At 36.9% G+C, this 24,986-nt stretch overlaps 1 protein-coding gene across 7 annotated transcripts in view; it reads right to left on the reverse strand.

Moving 5' to 3' along the window:
• Window positions 1–24,986, reverse strand: part of CNTN4 (contactin 4) — an 891,804-nt gene that overhangs the window by 525,183 nt on the left and 341,635 nt on the right. Inside the window, exon 1 of one of the 7 annotated variants that reach the window (XM_058563539.1) lies at window positions 11,591–11,630. The exons of the other annotated variants lie outside the window; for them this stretch is intronic. The gene's annotated coding sequence lies outside the window, so the exon portion shown is untranslated. Of the gene's footprint in view, window positions 1–11,590; window positions 11,631–24,986 lie in introns of those variants that run through there. 7 annotated transcript variants of the gene reach the window in all.

Below are 24,986 nucleotides of genomic sequence, written 5' to 3' on the forward strand. Positions count from 1 at the left end.
TGCCATACCTTTACCTTCTCGAGTAGGAACACCTAAGAACTCGAGTTAATAAAGGGGATATTAACTTTGGTGCATGAGAAGTTAGGGATTCAGTTTAAAGAACTGAGTAAAATAAATGGCATCTCTTTCTTCTTTGGACTCATTTTTTTCTCAACATGATACTGGTTATCTAAAAGAACGCTATAGTGTTTCGAGAAAAGACATTTCCCACCACATCCTCAACTTTACAATCCTTTCTGTCCATTTTGTATCTGTTAAATTAACAAAAGAATTTAAAATGATGACAATACACCCAACCTCATGGGGAAATATTTGGCAAAATGTTTCAAACACCATAAACTCTACAGATTTTTATACTTAAGCAATTTAGCCTAAGGTAAAATCTCTCTCAATAAGAAAAACTGCTTACATGAAAATATTCAATGCATTGCTATTTAAAATAGCAAACACTGAAAACAATCTAACTATCCAAAAAAGTAATAGGGGAATTTCTAAGTAAATCACACTGACATTACTGGATAGAACATTGTGCAGCCATTAAAAATAATTATACTGTCCACGTTGGATACCTATAATGAAATATTAATGTTAAAACTAAAAATAGAAACTGAGCTATGGAGGCAACTGTAAAATTATGTATTCATGTAGTCAAGGATTAGAAGGCAACATAGAACAAAGAAAACAGTTGATTTGTTCTAATTATATTAAATAATGGGCTATTCACATGGCTTGGCATAAAGCAGACTTGTGCTAAATGTAGTTTCCTTCTCCTTAATTGGGTGTGAGACTGACGGTAATATTTCCTTAGATTTTCTGCTACAATGATGATGACGATGATGATTATCACCATCATCGTCATCATCACTATCATTGTATGATTTAGGGTTAAATATTTTTAACACAACTAATAAATTCTTAAGAGTAATATTATTAAGGCCAGTGTCTAAGGAAATTAATTTCTAGTATTATAACATAGTCAAATGAAAAAAAGGCTTCGATTCATGGAAAATTATAAATATATTTATTCTATTAGGTGTGCCAGTCTATTTCAAATAAAATAAACATTTTAATTTATTCATTAATTAACCAAAAGTTTATCGAGTGCTGCAAAGTTCCAAGCACTAAGCTACATGCCCCAAACATGACACTGAGCAAGAAACTCGGATTTAGAGTCTGGTGGGAGATAGACACAAATAAACATACATTTATAATATATGTGATGAAATTCTATGCTAAGGGAAGTCCTATGTATAAAGAACAGCATAGAAAGGGAACTTAACCAAAGCTGGTGAGTTGGGAAAGGAGAGGAGAAAATATCTCAGCATATAGCCCCAGAGGAAGGAACCCTAGCTTAAGAAACCAGAAAGGGAAGGAGGAGTTAGGCAAGTAAGGGGAGCTTGGTAAAGTGAGAGTACTCAGTTATCCCAGTAACTTTCTGGCTTGTGAGAAGGACCAAAGGCAAGGGAGAGCACTAATCTTTGTAGCATTGCTGCCCAACTGAACTTTCTGCGATGATGGAAATATTCTAAAATTTGTGCTGTCCAATGCGGTAGTCACCATCCATAAGTGACCAGTGAGCATCTGAAATAAGGGTAGTATGATATAGAAAAAAAATTAAAAATTTTAATTTCAGTTGATTCTAATTAATTTAAATTTAAATAGTAGAGAGGGAGGAAAGTGGCAAGAGGCAAGACGGGTAGAGTCCAGATTGTACAGGGCTGTGTGTGTCATGTTATGGAATGGCAACCTATAACCAAGAATGACGCAGTGACTTCATGATCAAGTATGCATTTTAGAAAAATTTCTGTTGAAAATGGAATTTAGGAAGCCAGAACTAGAGGCAAGGAGACCAATCAGGATACTATCACAGCAAATTAGGAGAGAAATTCTGCAGGTTTTACACAAGATAGTGATATATTAGGGATGAGCCAATCAGCTGCAATCAAGAATTTGCTATGAGATGTAAGGGATAGGACTTGGGGATTGCATGTGGGCAAAGAGGTAGAGGGGATCCTCAAAGGTTATACCCTTGTTCTAGTTGGACAAAGTGGATAGTGGTACCATTAGCGGAAATGAGGAATTTAGGAGACGCAGTAGATTAAGAGAAGAGAAATTCGACCATCATTGGATCCTGACTCGGGTACTTACTTGGTGGGTAACTCTAGTCAAGTCACTTAACTTCTGAGGGCCCCATCTCTCATCTATCAATCAAGAAGACTGAAGGAGGTGATTGGTGAGATCTGTTCCACGTGATTTTAGAAGTATATTTACAAAGATATTTATTTTTATTATTAAACACTTGTATCAAAGATAACTTGCTTTTCAAAAGTATTTACCATTGAAAAATAATATCATGTGCCATGTCTCTTCACTCAGTCTCAATTTTGACTGTAGATGGGACTGTAAGATTCCATTTGTTGGTAATCGGATATGTTAAATTATATAGCTAAGCTATAGACATACACACAAGTCCTAGAGCACCTTCTTATGTGTGGCAATACATAACATTATGATCTATAATAAATCACAGATGCAACAGAAACAAAAAATTACAAAGCACATCTTATTGTCAACATCCTCCTTGGTGGTAATGTTTTTGTGCAAATTCTGCATTTTTTTCTTCTTTGTTTTTCCTTAAGTAGTGATAACAGCGTCTACTTTGATTAAAACATATTTCAAATGAAACTGAATTGTCACAAATCATTTTCACACAGATACTTGTTAGTCTGAGATATTCAGAAGATTTCTACTTTTGGATTCAATCTGAGCCATATCCTTCATCACTTATCTTGAGAGAAGAAGGTTTAGGAATGAAAGTGCAGAAGTGGGAAACACACACACACATGTACACACACAAGGATGTATGGATCTGCTCTTAAAGCTGGAAAGATAAGAATGACTGTTGGGTGACTGCTACTTTTTTATTTAGAAACTTTCTAAAACAGGTCAAGCCCTGAAATTCTTTACTGAAGATGTTCAGAATGAGCCGTCCAGAAACAGACAAGGTAGCAGTAAAGGAATTCAGGTTTTTTTCCTACCACAAGAAAGACATAAAGCCAGATGACTAATTAAGCACAAGGATACAGCATATAACTGTCAGTAGCGCTGACTGTCAATGCAAGCTCTCTGGGTTTGAATTTCTAACTCTACCACTCATTAATGGTCAATCTTGGGTCACTTGCCTAGCCTTTTAGTCTCATCCTCCTTATCTGCAAATGGGAATAATAAGCAGAATCTATATTATCACCTTATTGTGAAAATCATCTATCATATTATTTATGAACTAATAGATTTTGTAACATATTTAATATTTTTCAATCATTTGTGGCCATTAATTTTACTAATTAATCTTATTAATGCTCAAAGTATCCCATTTAGTTCAGTGGCGAGCCCTGCAAGTTGACTCTGTGTCCTTTTGTCATGATCTCATTCATCTTTGATAGCTTCCTTGTTTTCTGGCACAACAAGAGATCTGGTTCATCTTGACATTTCCTAGAAGTAAGGAATATTCACTTGTCTTGTTCACTGATATATCAGTGCCTAAAAACGTGCTCAATAAAGATTTCTTGAATGAATTAATTAAATAGCATTTAACATACGTTTAATAAAAGTTATCTACCATTTGTCATGGTATTATAAGAATTTCTTCCTTAAGAATCTGATTATGCAATTCTTTCAAATCAATTTAATTTAATCACCTTCTAAGGACCCATTGTGTGCATCCCCTCCAACCCCCATGCACAAATGGTTTAGCTGGTGTGAAGAATATAAGTACTATTAACAGGTACAAAATACAACTATATTACAAGGAAAATGGAAGGAATATGAAAGGATTAAAATATACAATCTTATAATTTTACTTCACCTAAAAAATTCTATAGTTCTTTCTATATCATCTTCCTTATATTAGAATTAGGGGATTCTAATGTCAAATGTGTTTCTGGGAGAAATCTTGCATTTCTTCTGCAATGGATCCTATTTAACTCTTCGTTTCTATTTTATTTACTGTTTGCATTGTCAAAGCCCTATGTTGTCTCTGCCTTCCTTTCTTTTTCAGCTTTTTCTCAAATGGTAATCTAGTTTTAACCACATAATCACCTTCATTGCACTCTACCACTTCCAAAATAACTTTATTCACCATGTAAGTAAAATTTGCCCTTAATTTATCTGCTGGAAAGCTAAGGAGAATTTATAAATTCAGGATTCTTTACCTTACTCAAATTTTAAGTAGCTAAAGAAATACTTCACATCTGTAACATTCTTGGTGTCAAAATTACTCAAAACACATTTTGTGCCACATCTGTGCTCTTTAACTAGACTCTCAAATGTGTACTGCATCCAGCTTTGCCTGGAATGAGGCATTTATAAATGTTATCAGAAGGTAAAATCCAAGACCCTAATACAAAATGCAGGTAAGGTTAATGAAAAGTTCATTAGCAAATGATTTTGGCATCATGACCTACTAATGCTTAGACCACTTAGATGAGAAATTTCTTAATTTGCCTTGCTGGCACATGATCACCTCATTTTGGACTATTGTGAACCAATATACCTCTGGAGGGACAGATGGCCTCCAACTCAACAAAGCCAGATGATTTACAAGTTTAACATTTATGGAGGACAATCACAAGATTAAACAAGCACTATTTCTAGAATTAACTGTTTCAGCAGAGAAATGCTAATTTTTCGTCATTAAAAAGAGAAAATACAGGAGCCAGCCCCGTGGCCTAGTGGTTAAGTTTGTCACGCTCCGCTTCGTCCACCCAGGTTCAGTTCTTGGGTGCGGACCTACACTACTCTTTGGCGGCCATGCTGTGGTGGCAACCCATATACAAAATGGAGGAAGACTGACACAGATGCTGGCTCAGGACAAATCTTCCTCAAGCAAAAAGAGGAAGATTGGCAACAGATGTTAGCTCAGGGTGAATCTTCCTCAGCAAAAAAAAAAAGAGAGAAAATATAGATCTTATTCATATCTAAGGAAAAAAACTACTCCTTTATTTGTAGATCATGCTATCATTTTAAGGAACACAAAGTGGGAAGGAGGGAAGCAGAAAGCTAGCCCTTTACCATCTTCTCTCTCTCCTCACAATAGATAGATTTATGTTTATTTTTCTCCAAATATATCTGGCAAATTAACATATTCATGTTTCACACCCCTACCCTCCAGTTTTCTCCCTTAGGAATTTTTTCCATCCCTTCCTGAATAAATCTAGTTTGTCAGTCTGTAGGAACAAATCCTGGTTCCATCAATAAGAAATGTATAGCTCTTTGAAAATCATAATCACTCTCTGGGACTTAGTTTGAGACTTTCGTTTATTTTTCTATAAGATAAGGAAACTGGACAACTTCTTCAAGGTCAAATGTTGTGTGACTTTTCGGTCTTTGGTTGACAATGGTCTGTTCCTCATACGAATTCCTATAGCTCTTGTTACTGGTACCATATTCATTCAACAAACACTAATTCAACCAACAGGGTATAGAGAGTCTTAACAGATTAACTTTTCATATACAATGCCATCCTTCCCCCCTGCAAAAGTGGCCGTGCCTTGAGGGTAAAGACTGTATTTTATTCTCTTCACATTTCTCAAAGCATCTAGCCCCAAACCTTACACATATCAGGTGCCTCCTAAATACCTGTCTACTGATTTGCTGATAGACTTAGATTTTCCTCAGTTCTACTTGAGAAGCTATACAAACAGGCATGACTCTAAATGTGCTATTTTCCTAAAAAGAGAACCAGATCAGGTTTGCTTTTATCACAAGCTCAAGTGGGCAAGAAGTAACATTTTTTCTTATGGTAAAACTGTTAGAGTCCTTCAGAAGAAGATAACAGGAAGAAATAAGTGATGGGGGTACAAGTGTTAGCCTCTCACGGTAGCAGAACAAGAGTGTTAGAAAAAAGTCACAATTTTAGACAGGATCAGAAATGAGAATAGATGTGACGCTAAGAGGAGCATTTACAACCCAGCTCCAGAATGAGCAGGAATTCGGAGATGAAATAAGGAAGCAAGAAAGGAGTAAGCTGTACAGTTTTACCAACAGAGAAAATACATTGTTTAAAAGGGAAGAACTACCCAATAAGCAATATAACCTAATCATAAAGGAAATGTTATAGTAATTTGAAAAGCAAGGGCACTCACATGCTATATATTGATGCTAGTGAATAGCTGTATACAAACATTTCTTTCAAAGATTTTCAGTCAATAATTTCATCTCATACCCTTGATTTTCCTTCCATTAGGTGGATAAGCAGACTTTGGATGAGTAACTCCTACAGTGAAAATTTATTTAATTTTTTCACTAAGACATTAGGAAGTAGATTCTCACATGAGTCAAGAATTCAAACATTTGATTGTTCTACTGCGCCCACAGGCCAACAGATTTGAAACCAGGGATCAAGAGAATGGAAGGTCTACTTTTGTATTCACTCAGAAAGTACATGTAGGGGCCGGCCCGGTGGCGCAAGTGGTTAAGCGCGCGCTCCGCTGCGGCGGCCCGGGGTTCGCTGGTTCGGATCCCGGGCGTGCACCGGTGCACTGCTTGGCAAGCCATGCTGTGGCAGCATCCCATATAAAGTGGAGGAAGATGGGCACAGATGTTAGCCCAGGGCCGTCTTCCTCAGCATAAAAAGAGGAGGACTGGCGAATGTTAGCACAGGGCTGATCTCACAAAAAATAAAAATAAAAAAAAAAGAAAGTACATGTAGCTTCTATAAACTAATGAACAACTGGTTGAAAAATGGGCATTACCTTCAAACAGCAGATTGTGTATTCTGATAAATCGCAAAACGAGACTGTAACCTGACCTACTGTTAGAATATTCCTCTAATTGTATGACAGATCTACATGAGAAAAGCAAAGGACTGTTGAGAATTATCTGGTGCATTTTTCCTGTTAAAAGTTATACCAAAACTTGATGACTGTAAAGGACGCAAAGTTCATATAACTGGGAGTAAATTAAGTAACAAATAAGGCATCATGTTTAACTATGACCATTGTTAGAACTGACATGGGACAGAATGAGCACCTGCCAGGTAACCAAATGATCACTTGCAGGCTTTACCTGACCTTGTCACTTCATAAAATCACTCACTGTTTTCTTGGTCTAAATAGCTCCAACTTTAAAAGTGAATATCAGAAATAATTGCCATATTTAAGAGTAAAAGAACTAAGTAAATGGTTATTATGTCACACATTGGAAGATTTTAGGACCGACAAGGTATTTCTCAATTTAATTTAAAAAAGTAAAACTAAGTTAACTTTTCAAGATTTTTGGAAAATTATCACAGTAAAGAGAGACATAGGTGGTTGGTTAGCTAACTGCCAGCCTACCCTTTTCTGTGAGAACAGAATTCCGTTTCTCCTCGGAGCAGCAATGAACTCAGCCACAGTGATGAACTATGATCGGGCTGGACCAATTACAGCAATCTTATTTCTCTTTACCAGATATTTACATACCTGGACTCCATGAAGCTAGAAATAAGCCATGTGAGCTGGTTTCAATCAAAGAGCTATAAGAGAAATTTTGTGTAGGAGGGATGTTTCTCAGAAAACATTCCCTTTTTTATAAAAATGACAGGAATAAGAGAGACCCTAATGGTGCATCCTTGTCTCCATTTTTTCCTACTTTCAACACTGATACGATTCCTGGAGTAATAACAGCCACCTTGAGACCACACACTGAGATACATGAGAACTAAAGGCCAAGATACTAACAAGAGCAGAAAGGAAAGAAAGAACAAACCAAGTCATTGCTGATACCAATGAGCCTCTGAGCTAACCTTGGAACCATCTAACCTACAGTCTTCCAATTAGTGAAAATAATGTATTGTTTAAGGCAGATATTCTGCAGCCTAACACTTGCAGACTAATGATATAGTCCTCTCTGCAGAATCTAGTCACAAGAGCCCACCATAAATGTCTGCATTTCTTAAATGTAATATATCCCATCCCTTAGGTGACACCCTAGCAGCCTGCTCTAACAATCTGCTTATCTCATATGCTTGGTAATATCCTTTACTTTTCTGTGTATAGAAAAGTAGTCCCAGACTCAAAATCTGATATGCCCTCTGCCCTGGAAATATATTGATAACATGCAACATGAAACACATTTCGTAGGGCTTGGGGAGCTCCTTGAAAACCATCCATGAATTCTCGGTATGGTCTTCAGAGAGGATCCAAACATAAGAATCCTAGATTCAAATGATTTGTTATTTCTTTACTCTTAATATTCCTTTTTGATAATTTCATTTTATAAGAAAAATCAAATGCCAACTGCAGTCTTATTTGCAGAACTCTCTGTGCTCCAGTTTCTTAAGGAGGAAAGGATTCAGTTGATAAGGAGCAGCAAAGTGAGGCAAATATCTCTGGATTAAGACTCAGGAGAGATTGGGTCTGGGAATGATTCTCTCCCCATTTGCAGAGTGACCAAGGTCATTTTGGGCTTCAGGTCTTTCATCTGTAAAATATGGATACTACTACCCATTTCATCAAACTCTTCTAAAAAGTATAATGGGGTGTCATGTGGGTGCTGTATGAATGACATATTACAGATAGAGTTTCTATTAGCAGGCATAGTCTCTACATGCAGGAGGGACCAGGACACTGCACGGCCAAGCTCAGGTTTGTCTCTGTCATATCTGGTCTTGATCAAAAAAGACGATTCTCTTCTGTTGTAATTTCCATGTCTATCTAAAAGGTTTATTTATTTATTTATTAAGTAATTACTGATAATAATAATAGCAATTATCAATTACTGCATAGCTAGCATTTGCCAGGAATTCTATCTGGATCTTCACATATATTATTTTATCATCACAAGTCAGACATTATTATCCACAATTGAGGAAACAGTGGCTCAGAGACATGAAATAACCTATAAAGGGTTACACAACATAAGTAGAAAGGCTGGGATATGGACACAAGTCTATTCTTTAATGGAAACCATTCTATTGTTTTTATGTTAAAATGCATTTCACACATAGAATTCAATTTTACTATGACCTAGCTAAAAAGTATGCTGGAGATGGCTGAGAAGTGGAGTTGTAACTGCCCGATAGCAACCATAATGAGCAGTCACAGTTTCCTAGGTCTTGCACTTAGAGGCTAAACTACAGTAGGGGCCAATGGAGATGCTAACTAAATTTAGGATTCAGAAAGTAAATGTGTTAGTAAAACTCTGCCAATTTCGGAATCTTATCAATATTCACACCCTTGGTATTATTGGTAGTCAAGGTCTGACCAGGATTTTTTTTTTTCTCAAAAGATAGCATAACTTTAGCCTATCATCCACTGGAAAAAATATATATTAGTGACACTGTAAGACTTTTTTAATGAGGCAAGACTGGCATCTACTCCACATGTGAATACTAAAATTAGATCAGTGACTGAGAGCTTTGGCAGCTGGAAACAAAAATCTTTTTTTTTTCTTAAAGCAAAAATGAAGATTTAGGGCTTTGTTAAAAGAACAAAGGGACCTCCACTTCCTCCCATGATGAACATAACAGCTGGAATGAAAATAGTTAACCCTTCCTGTTATTAAAACAATTAACATATAAGTGCTATTTTGTTCACTTAATTTGTTCATTTTTGGTAGAGTCTTGCATTAAGTAAATAATTTAATTTTGAAATAGAACACATGTCAAAACAATCCAGCTTTCACATGGAAACAACAGTCAAAATGCATGTACAATACCATTTTAAATGACCAGCTACAGCTGTGACAGGCGATGCCAAAAGCAATGTTCAGATACCATAGCAACAAGTCTCTCTGCTACAGAAGCAAACTCACACTCACAAGTTGAAAGAAGGATCATTCCAGACCTTTAAAAAATTTACTTTAAAAAATTACTGCCATCCCCTCCCTCTCAGAAAAATTTCTTCATTCATTTTGAATTCTCAATTTTGTGATTTAATGCCTTGAAGGGTTCTTCACAATTGCTGCAGATCTTGGTAAAAGATGCAAACACAAGTTGAGAGCAGCACCGAACTTTAGGTTTTGTTTCACATATGCATATTTTTGTTCCAAGAAAATAGTCTTAGGTGTTCAGGATTTTTTTTTTTTGTGAGGAAGATCAGCCCTGAGCTAACATCCATGCCAATCTTCCTATTTTGCTGAGGAAGACCGGCCCTGAGCTAACATCTATTGCCAATCCTCTTCCTTTTTTTTTTTCCCTTTTTCTCCCCAAAGCCCCAGTAGATAGTCGTATGTCATAGCTGCACATCCTTCTAGTTGCTGTATGTGGGACGCCACCTCAGCATGGCCAGATAAGCAGTGCATTGGTGTACGCCCGGGATCCGAACCCGGGCCACCAGTAGCGGAGCGCGTGCACTTAACCGCTAAGCCACGGGGCCGGCCCCCCAGGATTTTTAATATATATTTGTTTGACAAGTATTTCATCTTTTGCATCAAGTACTTAAAGTAAAGTTCTCTTATAATTCTTTCTAATGACCTTAATATTTCAACAGAATAATGCATCCTAATATGAATGCCCATTTTAAATGATCAGGATACACCTGCAGTAATTACCGCAGTGAGATTAGCAAGGCCATCCTATGCTCTGACAGCTTCATGTAGTCTTGGTTCAGTGTACCAAAGTGCAAGTAATAGATTGAATTCCCAGGTATGCCTGACAGACCGCCATTTACAAAGTACTCATACACTTGATGCGTTTGACCTTGCCCACAACACAATCAGAACGCATGCACCAAGCCACTTTCAAATAACAACAATGAAACCCTCCTCCCCAAACTTCCCAATTATGAATTGCATACTCCATTTTAGGTGAAATATTCCATTTCGAAGTGTTAAATAATTACATAAGTAAACTACAGACCTATAGAACTTCACATCAGAAAAGAACCAAGACACTTGAATCCATCTCAGAAACTGAGAGTTTTCAAGTTTCAAGAAATAACAGATAGCTCAGGGCCAGTCTTACTCAGCAAAAAGAAGAGGACTGGCATCATGTTAGCTCAGGGCTGATCTTCTTCACACACACACACACACACACACAAAAACAGAAATTTAAAAAAAAAAAGGCAACTCTTGAAAAAAAAATGAGAGGTTTCGAGTTTGATACCTACATTGCTATCCTATTAATTTTTATTTTATAAGAAAACATAGAAAACATCATTCACATTTTTCAGATCTTTGCTAAAACTGAAATAAAAGGAAATAAACTGCAAAAAAGTAATTTTTTCTAAATTGATGAACAGTTAATCTTTGTGGAGGCCTGCCTCATTGAAGTCCTCATCAAGAATCACGCCCACAGATCACTAAAATAATCTCGAAAGTAGCAGTTAGCGAGTAAACAAAGCTTTTGTTATTGTTGTAATATATATAGTAGTAAAATATACATAACATAAAATTTACCTTTTAATCATTTTTAAGTATAAAATTCAGCAGCAGTAACTACATTCACATTGTTGTGCAACCATCACAACCACCCATTTCTGGAACTTTTTCATCATCCCAAATAGAAACTCTGTACCCATTATATAGTTTATATATTTTTAAGAAACACAAGTAAGAAAAAAGTTTTTCTCCTCATCCTGATCTGCTCCAGAATCTAAATTATGAGGCTTACAAGGTTATTAAAGCTGCAGTAGAGAAGTCATTTCCAGCTGCTTTACATGCCAAGGAAGGAGGTTCAATAATTGCAGTTGCCACAAAATGGCCCTCAGTCCTGGGATTCTCTGCTGCCTCGAGAAAGAACCAGGAAATGGAATATAGGATCCTCCCTTTTCCTCTAGGGCAGAGCTTCTCAAGTGTAGTCCACAGTCTTGGGATCCTTGACAAAATGCAGTTTCCCAGTTCCAACCTGAGTCACAGTAAATCAAAGCCTCTTTGGGAAGTGTGTAGATAACCTAGAGAGTGTCATTTAACTTGGTCCCTAGGTGATCCAGATCCACACCCAAGTTTGATAGACACTGCTTGACTGCCTGTAGCTCTCTAGTCACTCTTGCCCCTCCCCCGTCCTTCCCACACATCACTCCACCACCTCCACTCAAGCACAATACCTCTGTATGCCTTCCCTTCACTCTTAAACATTCCTTTAAGCCATCCTGTCTGATGAGAGAGGCAATGGTTCAAGTAAAGGGAGTTACAACAGTTTAGTCTCAATATAAACTCAATATAGATAATTGATCTAAGGAAGAGGTAACTATGAATTCCTCTTGCTTGCCATGTTGACAATCTGGACGAAAAAAGACCAAGGCACGTATATTAAATAGCTTTCTCCAGTGGCGAGTTATGTTTGGCATAATTCACACATAATGAACTGCCTGAGGTGCACAAAGAAAATTTCTGACTTCCTGAATATCTCACAAACTTTGAAATTACCAAAGTACAGAACTTCATGACTATGCTATATTTTTCCAATGATTTGTGGGTAGAAAACCTTAGGATATTTGGTAGGAAATATATGTCCAGAATATTAAAACATACCACAGATGCTTTATATGCAGAACCACAATCTCCTTTCTCTGTGATCCATAGCATATTTTATATTTTGTAAGACTTTGCTAACATTTATGTTATAGTTCCCTTATTTGACTACGAGCTATTAGAAGGCCATATGCTATATATCTTTCATAGTTCTTGGGCAAAAGCACCCTTGATGATGGAAGAAGAGAAATACTAAGGTCTGGGACAAGAAGACTTCTTGTCTCAACTGGTATTCAAGCCCCTAACTTGAACCTCGCTTTAACCAGCCCGGTCACAGGACAAAATGACGAAAAACGACAACAAAAACACAGGTACCAAATCATTACTGCTAGCAGCCATGCTTGACTCTAAACTTGCTCACCTCCCAAAATGTATAAGATACAGTGCTTATTCAATTGTCTTATTAAAATATATATCTGCTAAAAGAAGATATTTTATGTTTGACAGCTTTATTTCTAAGTTGACTTCATTTAAAGTTGAAGGATATTCTTAAAAGAATGCTAGTGGTATGCTATTGCCTTTTGGAGGAAGAAGAAGAATCTATAAAAATATTGTGCAAATTAACTCTTTTACCTATATGTAAACTTATATATATATGTAAAATCAGATAAAAGCTCCAATAAAATAGTTTTATGTAGTAAAAAATGTTTGAAGTTAATAAAACTAAACAAAACATACAGCACAATGCATCTTTAGTTTTGACCTTCACTGTGGATCTTTCATTTTCTTTCTCACATTAGACAAGTTACTTAATTATAGAAGCTATTTCAGGAATAATTAAGAACTCCCCTTTCAGGAGCAGCGAAGTAGTTTATGTGGTCATCTGTGGAAGGTTATAACTTGAATGTATTATTTCTTGGACGGTTAACCTTTTGGGGAGGCTAGGAAAAAAATGATGGCATCCATTTCACTTATGAATATTCAATTGCACCCAGTATTTATTAAATGCCAAGAGTATATGTGTCTTTTCCAGTTACATAACATAGGCTATGCAAGCTCTAAGTCTAGTTTACCATGTGGAAATTTACATTGAGGGTGGAGGCAGAGGTTTGGTTCCTGAATTTAATTTTGAGTTCTGATAATATAAATAGGGCATTTCTGTTAAAAACAGCAATAGAGTGGGGCAGTTAATTACAATGTTGAACTTACAAACTAAAAGACAAAATTAAACTGACATACCCAGGGGGTTAGTCGACTGGCTAGGATGGTTAAGGCAGAGCACTAACGCAGTTGTCATAAGTGGTTCAGTATAAGTTAAAGACAGTTAACTTCATGTAGAAATCAAACTCGGTTTAATGGTCTGAGAAGTACAAAACTGTTGCCTACAGTTAGGGGCACAAGAATAATTTCAAAGATTGTACAGGAGCGTGAACAGTTCAAGGCATTCCATTATTAGGCTTGGAAAATGAAGCCAAACACAGGTGTTCTGCTGTTTTAGGTCATAAAAATCAGCTTCACTCATAAAGGCAGTGTGCTCCTCTACCAAGGTGCATGGCATCTCATACTGTATCACCAGACACACAGAAGCAGGGTTAAATAAAAAGCAATTCATTCCTTTTTTAAAACTGTCTTTCACACAAATCAACAGTATCTTTGTATACAAAGGAAAGCTGTTCCATCTGCTGAAAGTTTACCCTGTACCCTTGTGTTCATTTAACTTTGATAAATTTAACTTTGATAACATAGATTGGTAGATCCTCACACAAGCTTTTATTTCAATTGAGGCAAAGAGGAGCTGAATTTTGGGTTTATTTTGTATGATGTGTTTTTATTTCACAAGCATACTCTCACTTTAAAGTTTTATCAGTAGCCTTAAAGTCAAGTGCTTAAAAAACCTGACAGTCCATTTAGTAGATACAACCTTCTATTTCTACAGTTATATCTTTGTCTTCTGCCTTTTGACATTTGTATTCGGACAAGACACTTTATTTGTCATCAGCAATGATGACAAATTAAGTTCAAAAGACATGTGAGGCTAACCATTTCATTCCTTAAGAGCATCGAGTAAGGGAATGGTCCCCCAATATAGCTGAGTCTCAGAAACAGTGATGTTCCTAGTACAAACTGAGATGTGCTATAAGCGTAAAATGCACACCAGATTTCAGACTTAGCATGGAAAACAAACGTGAAATATCTCATTAATAATTTTTACACTGATTTCATTTTGAAATGATATGATTTTGGATATATGGGTTAGATAAAACAGATTACTAAAATTAACTTCACTTGCTTCTTTTTCTTTTCTCTAACGTGGCTACTAAAAGATTTAAAATTGGATACGTCTGGTATTATATTTCTATTGGACAGCACTGCTATAGATAGTGAGGAAGATGTGTGAGAGAACATGGGTATGGCTGTGTACGGGTGACTACACAGTGAGTAAATTTAAAAGTATATTGCATAGTCCTTAGAGTGTAAGAAGACAACAGCAGTAACAATAGCTGATATGTAAGTATGCAAGGTGCTTTAAATGAATGCTCTTATTTGATAATCAGAACAATTCAATTTGCTCATTTTACAAATGACAAGCTTAGGAGTGAAATAATATTCCCTAAGTAACAGCTATATGCGGTAGAACCAGGATTCAAATGCAGTTCTGTCTGACTAGAATCTGGGCTTTTACCCATAAAAGAAAATCTTAGTCAGTAACGCTTCTTTCTTGTTTATTGCCATATCATGCTTCTGTCTTCTATCATACTATTCTCTCCACCTACCATCCAATTCCTTATACTCATTTGCCTACTCATATCAACCTTATCTTTTAAGATGCAGCTCTAGTTCACATAAATATGCCATTCTCTGAAATTTCTTTATTCAGCACCACCAGCCTAAGGGTTCACAGATTTTTATTTGTGTCAGGTGTGTTAATTCTATCTGACTTATCAGTTTCATGAAGGCAGAGATTGTATCTCATTTCTTTTGGGGTCTCCACAAAAGCTAGTACATAGTAAATAGACCAAAATCGTTATTAAATGAAAACACAGGGAAAGAGAGGGACCAGGAAGGCAGGTAGTCCTACATTTGATTACCTGGATGATATAAACAACATAAACCTTTATAGGAATAATCAGGAAATTTCCTTTTGCTTGGAATGTGTGTCCCCACCTCTTTAAATAACTTATATACTGGACTTATGCCCAATCCTGACTAACCAGTAACCAAATGTAAGATGCACACAGCTGAAGATTTTTGATGAAATTTATGGGTAATTACACTTGGAAACTCTTGCAAGAAATATATAATGTAAGTATAAAAATATTTTTATTCCTCTTTTTAATTTTGTCCAAACGTGCTGCCTAAACTGTAATTGAGCTGCACTACTGATAAAAAGCATACTAAATCAGCAAAATAGGTTTGTTTTAATGAAAAGAAAATGCCTGAAACATCAGCTTTCTTCCTTTTTAGAATAACGTGTTTTTCGAATAACAATGTAGCTACTTTTCTTTACTGAAGTAAATCACCACCAGTCATCAGAGTGCTACTTTTATCATCTTCTCCAACTAGGTTGCCATTCTGTCATCCAAAATCTAAACACACCAATTTGTGCTTCCATTGAAATAACTGATGAGCCCCCATATTCCTTGCTGGGTACAATGCTAGTTTTTGTCCTTATGAGGTACCTGATAAACTATAATATTCCAACCCAGAATTGCAGTCATGATAAAAGACACACTAAACTAAGCATGTGCACTGGAGGCTACTCTGCTTTCCTGATATGGGAGGGTATATTATACTATATGCCTCTTCCCAGATCATGTTGGTGGCACAGGGAGATAGTATAGCATAGTGGCTAGAACAGTGGTTATAACACTATTGACCTGTTGGAACAAACAATTTTTTGTTGTGAGGGGGCTGTCTTGTGCATTGCAGGATGTTTAGCAGCATTCCTGGCCTCTACCCACTAGATTCCAGAAATACCCTCTCCCTCAGTTGTGACGTCTCCAGGCATTGCAAATGTCTCTGGAGTGGGAGGGGAAACCCTCTCCTCATTGAGAACCACTGGGTTAGAACACAAACTCTGGCACCAGACTGGCTGGGTTAGAATCCCTGCTCCTTAACTTTGCCGCTGTGTGACCTTAAGCAATTGAGTTAGTCTCAGAACGCATATGTTTCCTGATGAGTAAAATGGGGATAATAAAAGTACTTTCCTCAAGGTAGTTGTGGTGGTTAAATAAATGAACCTATATAAAGCATTAGGAGCACGCCCGGCATGTAGTAAGCACTATAAATGATTAAGCTGTTGTTGTCGTTATTATTAATATTATTATATTAAAATAGAGATATAAGATTTTGGAGCTAAATGATACGTCCACTTGGCAAGTCACTTAACAACCTGGGTTTCAGTTTCCTCATGAATAAACTAGAGAGTACCACATGTTTGCTAGAGATGCAGTGCAGTATAGGGGTATAAGAGTTCAGTATAAGAGTTCAGGTTCTAGAACCAGACTGCCTGGGTGAGAGTCCTGGATCCACAACTTAGCAGCTGTTTGGCCTTGGACAGATCAATGAACGTGCCTAAAGTTCGTGTTCTGGTTCCATAAAACCTAAACAATAGAACCCCAACCCCATAGGGTTCTTGTGAGAATTAACCGAGATGATATAGATAAAATCTTAGCAGAGTATTCAATAACACTGTAAATGCTCAATATTTGATACCTATTGTTATTATTACTAACCTTTCTAGCTTGTAAGTACATACAACTAGAATAGTGAGTGTAAATAAGTCATTTAAAAGAGTAGCCTCAGTGCAGTGCGTAGAAAGGGGAAACAAAATCAATTCATTTGTATTTATATAACTTTGGTTCCTATTAGGTCTAGAGTGGCCAAGAGTCAGTACAGTAGTCTACCGACCTGGATACTTCAAAAGGCAAAGGATAATGACCATCTGAATATGGGCTTTGAGGGTCCTGGAATATGACGAAGGTGGGATATCATGCTTTTAGGATAGACAACTACAAGACTGTTTGTATGAATTCCCCTCATTGGCCAGAAGAGCATGGGCTCACTAGGTTACTAGACAAGGATATGGCCTGGTCAGAGACATCAGGAAGCAGAGTTCTCAGCCTACTGCCTGTCTCTCTCCACACCTGGAAGCAACATGAAGCGCTCTCTCCCTCTCATCTAGTGCTGTACTTTCAGTGACTGAGCATGGTGCCAGATACATGATAGATACTCCGTAATTTATTGACTGATGATTTCAGAAGCAGTGTTCCAATCCCCACCAGAATGTCTGGTATAGATGCCAAGCACATGTAGTAGTCTAATCTATAGAAAAAGGTTTAGCTTAAGTTACCTTTTGGAGGACCATCCTTAACTGTAAGCCTTGGAGGCCAGCACTAACCATGGATCATTTTTCACTTAAGATAGACAAAACCATCATCTTTATCAGTGACAACTCCAAGGAAAATCAAGAAAGTGGATATGATTCAGTGGTTATGTCCTACAGAGATCTGCTCCTTCCTCCTTAATATTTGAGCCACAAAGCAGTCTCATTCATAAAAAAGTTCCAGAGTTCACTCTATTGATGGTGGCACCAAGCATCTGTGGAACCATAATGTTAATGTCCAGGAGTTCCAGAATGCATACATGCATTGCCAGTGACCTGGCAGGAGATTTTAAAAGTGGAAACTGTCAGAATGGCTCAGGGAATAATTTTTGGAATAGTATCACTTGGAAGGTGGTTGTAAATTTGAGAAACAATGATAGTCAAGAGTTAGTGTTGAGTTGGGAATACGAGAAAAGATCATACTGAGTAACTGTGGTGATAAACTATACATAGGATAAGATATCCAGGGTACTTCTATTGTAAAGGTGACATCAGAAAAAGTGAGAGTCCTTTAACTCTACACTCAACATAGTAGATATTTGTTAGAGAAGAATGTGACTATAAATCAATGCAGAGCTAGACAGCCAGACCAGCAGTATCTCATGTGACAACTCTGATCCAGCAACAGTGGCTTTCTCGAGGGCTATGTTGAGAAATATTATGAAGCCATATCTGAGTTTAGCAGGAAAGAACACCATAGCAAATTAGTGATGACTGCCATAAATGCAGGGAAAGAAGAGTGATAACAATTAAACTGAACATTTGCCATGTGTGGCTCAGAAACTGAAGTAAATTCATAAAAATCAGATCATCTCCTTACAGTCATTTGTTGTCTTGTGGACCCAATGGTTGGGGTTATTCAGTCAGAAAGGAGAGGAACCCTGCTAGCTTTTGTAGTAGTCAAAGTGGTCTAATAAAAGACTTATGCTTTTGGAGCTTTGAGCTGTTTTTAGTTTATCTCTGGAAGGCATCTCCTCTTCTCTCTGCTTGCCACCCTGCCACCAGCACCACAAAGTAATCCTGAAGTGCAAGACCAAGATGAAAAGCCATATTTGCCATACCATGAGAGTAGCTCTGCATCTAGCAAATTTTACTGTTTAATGAAATACCATAGATAACTTGTTTGAAATACATTTTGCTTTGGAGATGCACTGCAGATGGAATAATGACAGGACTGCAAATGCAATGTGAAGGGTAGGGGCATCTTTGAGTGATTCCTATAGCACCTGTGCATTTTTCCAGTTTTCAAGTTTTTTGACTGTCTTCAGAGGCTTCACAGCATGTGTCTATATCTAGATAATCCTAAAGGAATGCTTTCTTTTAAAGATGGAGACGACTCATAAAATTAGTTAAGGGAAAAAGAAAGGTTGAAAAAGTATAGTCATTCATTCAAATCTACAAAGGAACAATCCACATCTATGATTGTTCCTAGCAAATTGTTAACATCACTTTTTGTATCAACAATAGGGCAAATCATTATTGAGGCATTTTCTGAGACTGCAAGTCACTTGCCTTAGATATTAAGTGTATATACTTTTCATAACCGCAGGGCATCCGTTTATCAGATTTAAAATGTATAGGGAAAATCTGATGCTGCGACTTAGCTTCAGCTATGAAAGAATACGCTGCACTCATACGTATATATGTGTGTCTGTGTGTGTGTATAAATATATGTATATATACACGTACACATATGTGTAAAGGGTAGTATGCAAGGCAGACTAGGTGGAAAGAAAGAATTATACAGTCTAATGTACAGATGAAAGATTCGATATTACATAAGTCACTTACACAAAGAAAATATGCTAGGGGAGGTTTGACAGCAAAGCCAATACTCTGCATTACAGTCACCAGGCCAGAAATTTATGAGCACTGCTGTTACTTCATTTGCATTTCCTTCCTATCACAAAATCCATTTAAAAAGGAAGCCAAGAAGAATCGCTGCCTATATAAAATAATCTTAATAAAAACAAGAAGATTTGGCTTGCCTTTATCCCTATGTAAAGAAATCACAGACATTTATGGGCACTGACTTGTGGAAAAATCCATTCTTGAAAGCTCATGAGTAAAATGTATAGTTTCAACAAGCATGTCTACCCCCAAATGATCATTATCAATATCTTATAAGAGGGAATAAATAGATAACGCCTAATTAATATCTTCAGACTTAGCGAAGACATCAAAACTCAAGTATATACACCTGATAATTAGGAATTTTATTCTAATACAAATTATTTATTGAAAAAGATAAAACAAAAGCTTAGCTTGACTTATATTTTAGATCTGTTATACACAGGAATAATATGTATCTCAGGGTTAGGCAAAACACATTTCATTTTATTGGTTAACATTAACTTATACTGGTATAAAAATGGAATCATATATTATAACTTTACCATTTGGTTTAATTCATAGCAGCTTAGTGAGATTAAAATGTGGTCAAATGCTATTAAAGTAGGCATATCTCTCAGATAATAAATTATACTGAGCAAGAGATTGTGCAATTTAATACTCAAACCGAGAATTGCACAGAACCTCTAGTTTCAAATGCTATAGTTAAATTTGATGAATGTCTCTCCATCCCTCCATATCGCATCCTTGTAAATGAAATTCTGGTTCTACAACTGGAACCTTGTTACTCGGAATAACTCCAAGGCTGGTAGGAGATGTTTGATCTGAGCAGGAATCTTTCAGAAATAAGTGCAAAGCAGATATGATTCTAAGTGTAGATTAACGTGGTCAAAATCTCCTCCCAGCTGATAGTGTTAAATACACCAATTAAAATAAATAAAAAATCCACAGGATGGTCAAATGGCAGAGTTCTTTGCACTTTCCCAACTGAGAGTGATCATTAACAAACTGGATATCAGACTTGTGATGTAAATTTATCTTGAGAGAATGGCACTGGGGCAAAACATGCTCCATGAATTACACAGGGACATGGCAAGTTCTGCCTTAGATCAAGAAAACCAATTGCATAAGTCAGTATGGCAGAACGGGGCTATGGCTTGGCAACAGATAGTAAACAAAGAACCTGGGAGTCCTAGTCCACACTCAGTAGGAGCCTCTGGTTTGGTATATATCTCTAAATGAGCTAAAACAGAGCCTTGAGGAAACAAATGAGACTCTGAACGCTACAAGTGTCAGAACACACCTAAAACATGTTATTTGGAAATATACATAATTTTCCAAAAAAAAAAGTCACAATAAAAATTTTATATATTTCTTTGCTGTTTGGACTTCTAAATTTGCATATGTAATATGATATTATTTTAGTAAAAAGTAAATTAAGACTAGCACAAAGATATTAAGACTAGCACAAAGTAAATTCTCCAAAAGATAGAGCTCTCAAAGAATCGAAAACAGTTACTCAAACAGACTCTTGTACGTGAATGTTCATAGCAGTACCATTCACAGTAGCCAAAAGTAGAAACAACCCAAATGTCCATTAACAGATGAATGGATAAATAAAATATAGCATACAGAATATTATTCAGTCATAAAAAGGAATGAAGTGCTAATACATACTACAATGTGGATGAATCTCAAAAACATCATGTTAAGTGAAGGAAGCCAGACACAAAAGGTCACATATTGTATGAGTCCATTTATATGAAATATCTGGAACAGGTAAATCCAAAGAGACAGAAAGCTGACTGGTGATTGCTAGGGGCTGGGGGTGGGGTGAGGAGGAGGAACAATGAGTGACTGCTTAACGGATACTGGGTTTTATTTTAAGGCGATAGAAATATTCTGGAACTAGATAGTGATGGTCTTTGCACAACATTGGGAATGTACTAAATGTCAATGGATTGTTCATTTAATGGTTAATTCTATGTTATGTGACTTTCACCTCATTAAATAAATACATGTTTAGATAATATTCATAATAATAAAGGTAAGCTGTTGCTATATTACTACTACTTCTAGTACTCCTCCTCCACCTCCCCTTCTTCCTCCTCCATGGATGGGGAACTCACTCCCTCATAAGGCAACTCATTCCATGTTCAAGCAGATTTGTGCAGTGAAAGATCATGGGCTTTGGATGCAGCAAAAAAACTCAACGGGTTTAATTGTTCTAAGGGCTACTTACCCCCATTTCTCATTTCTATCAGCTATCAGCTGTGCAGAATTGGCAAGTTGCCTAGTATCTTTTCACTTCAATGACTGATATGTAAAACGGGGATGCAAATGTCTATAGGATTGGTTCATAGCGTGGATTAAATAAAATAATCTATCCTGTGTCTAGTACAATGTCAGCATGTAGTAGCTGCTTACCAGGAATGAATATAATCTGAACTTAACAGATCTAAGTGCGGACACTGATTTTGGGGGGATTGTAGGAGAGAAGTAGAGGGGCAAGTTTTGAAGGTTCGAGTGGCTAGGTTTTGTCATTAATTAACTGTTAACTAACTGTTAACTCAGCCGTTAACTCTGCTGACCTGTGCACCACTGGTCATCCCCCAAAACTTGATTCTAGTTCTCCCTCTGGGGCCACACAGTAATGTAATCCCTGCTCAAAAGGATACCCTTCAACAATAACTCTTGAAGAGGCAAGAAACTTAGACACATCTAGCTAAGCATACAATTTATTAAAATGCTGAATTAATTTTCCGTACTATTTTGAGGTGCCCTCCCTCCATCACTGACAAAACAGTAAAATTTTAATGGTAAAATTCCCTCCTTCTCCTCACTTAATACCAGAGCAGTTAAAATAAAGATTTCTGAAGAGATTTCCAGTTACGGAAAGTAAAGTATAGAAGTAAGAGTGGGTGTCTCCCCTTAAAAAAGACCAATAAAGGAAGCAAGAACCCACTCTCTCCCTGTTCTGCCTCTCTTCTTTGTACGTACTGTACTTTCAACACTTCAACTATTATCCTCTCTGGATAATGATCATCTTGGAAGGCCGACATTCACCCAGAGGGGCTCGAACAGTTCATTACACTTGTTGTCCTAGCCTTGAGAACAATCGATAACCCCAAGAGTAATGGTTATTATAAAGCCAAACACAGGTTGATGATCCTTCCTTACTGATATTAAATTTGCCTATTGCTTCCCGCACATTTATCTGCCACTGCCCTTGCTGCATTCAGCTACAGCCCTTTCCTGGAAGAACTCACAAGTCCATCCCTACCTTTATGTGAGTCTCATACATATCCTCTTTTGGGCAATCCAGTGATGATTAGTTGCTTCCACATCATATTTACTGGTTTTATTTTTGTCTCTAAGATGAAATGCGCTTGATATTTAGTGAGTTATCCACTGCTTTTAGTTATTATCACCAAATATACTCAAGACTCTCCTTTGTTCTCTATTTCCAAAAGGCTTACGGCATCTCTTAATTACTGGCCCACCACTTGCACTCGTGAGTATACGAGCTATAGTTTAATCTCACTAAACGTGATCCAAAGAGTCTTTTAAAATGTTCACACATTCAGCCATCCACTCATGAAATACTTACGGAGTTGTTAAATTAATAGGAAAGTTAACATGGAGTAGAGGTAAGATCATTAATGGAGCAGAAAACAAGTACATAAATTTTGGAATTAGAAAGACCTAAACTTGAATTCTGGCTCTGCCACTTTCTTTCCATGTGATAACAGGGAACTTCTTTGAGCCTCGGGTTCCTTGTTTTTATACTTTTTTGTTAGTGCTGTCAAGTCGATTCCAACTCCTGGTGACCCTGTGTACAGCAGAGCTGAATGCTGCCCAGTTCTTTTGTAACAATTTTTTTCAGAAGTGGGTGGCCAGGTCCTTCTTTCAGTTTGTCTTAGTCTGCAAGCTCCACTGAAACCTGCCCACCACCGGCGACCCTGCTGGTAGTTGAAATACCAGTGGCATAGCTTTCAGCATCACAGCAACACAGAATCACGACAGTATAACCACTGACAGATGGGTGGTGTGGTTCCTTGACTGGGAAATGAACCTAGGGCCACAGCATAAGAGCGCCATATCTTAACCACTAGACCACCAGGGCTGGCTTGCTTATAATATGGGGCTGATTATATCTATCTTCTCACAATGTTATAGGATATAGGAATGCTTATACATAAATCATTTAAGTATATTCCATATTTACTCTATAAAAGTGTCATTTTCTTTTCCAAATAACTTCTAGATTTCAATTAGAGTTTATAAATATATTTTCATATGATTTGTAGGTTTTAAGCCAAATCATCCTAATGATTTTACATATTAAGCAAACTATAATTCACCCTGTTTATTTTTTTTATTTTTATTTTTTTAAAGATTTTATTTATTTGTTTTTTTTCCCCCCAAAGCCCCAGTAGATAGTTGTATGTCATAGCTGCACATCTTCTAGTTGCTGTATGTGGGACGCGGCCCCAACATGGCTGGAGAACTGGTGCGTCGGTGCGCGCCCGGGATGCGAACCCAGGCCGCCAGCAGCAGAGCGCGTGCACTTAACCACTAAGCCACGGGGCCAGCCAACACTCTGTTTATTTATTGTAGTTTTGGCTATTTCATAACACCAAACTTCATATTAAATATACTTATCTAATTCTCTCATGCATTATGAGTAAAGTCTGAATTTAATTCTTTATGATCCAATTCATAAAGAAATGTACTAAAAACCTGTAAGATCTACATCCCTTAAGTTTTTCATTTTTGTTTTCTTAATGGTATAGTAAAAAAAGGACACGAAGTGTGCAATAAATTTCTTATTTCTGCCCCTGAAAAGCTACATGATCACAAACATGGTATTTAATCCCACTGAGCCTCAGTTCTCTCATCTTTAAAATTGGACTTGATTAAACTTTGCCTCACTACTTCATTTATTTCTTTTAAAATATGGTTTTATGTATGTAGAAGTGCTTTATGAACATTAACAACTAACAAACGGCAGCCATCATTAATTTTTTTGAGATTTTTGCTATTTTTTTCTTGATTATTCTTTTTAATTTTAGTGGCAAACAAATGAACACCTTTCTCCTAAAAATATCTTTAAATAGTATTTATGTTTAGAATTGACTGGAAGGAAGTTCACTGTAGGTAACAGATTAATTTTAAAAGTTCCATACATTTTTTTTTTTTTTTTTTTTTTTTTGTGAGGAGATCAGCCCTGAGCTAACATCCGCCAATCCTCCTCTTTTTTTTTGCTGAGGAAGACGGCCCTGGGCTAACATCTGTGCCCATCTTCCTCCACTTTATATGGGACGCCGCCACAGCATGGCTTACCAAGCAGTGCGTC

Source organism: Diceros bicornis, chromosome 2, assembly GCF_020826845.1.
Source record: "Diceros bicornis minor isolate mBicDic1 chromosome 2, mDicBic1.mat.cur, whole genome shotgun sequence".
Classification (NCBI taxonomy): Eukaryota; Metazoa; Chordata; class Mammalia; order Perissodactyla; family Rhinocerotidae; genus Diceros; species Diceros bicornis.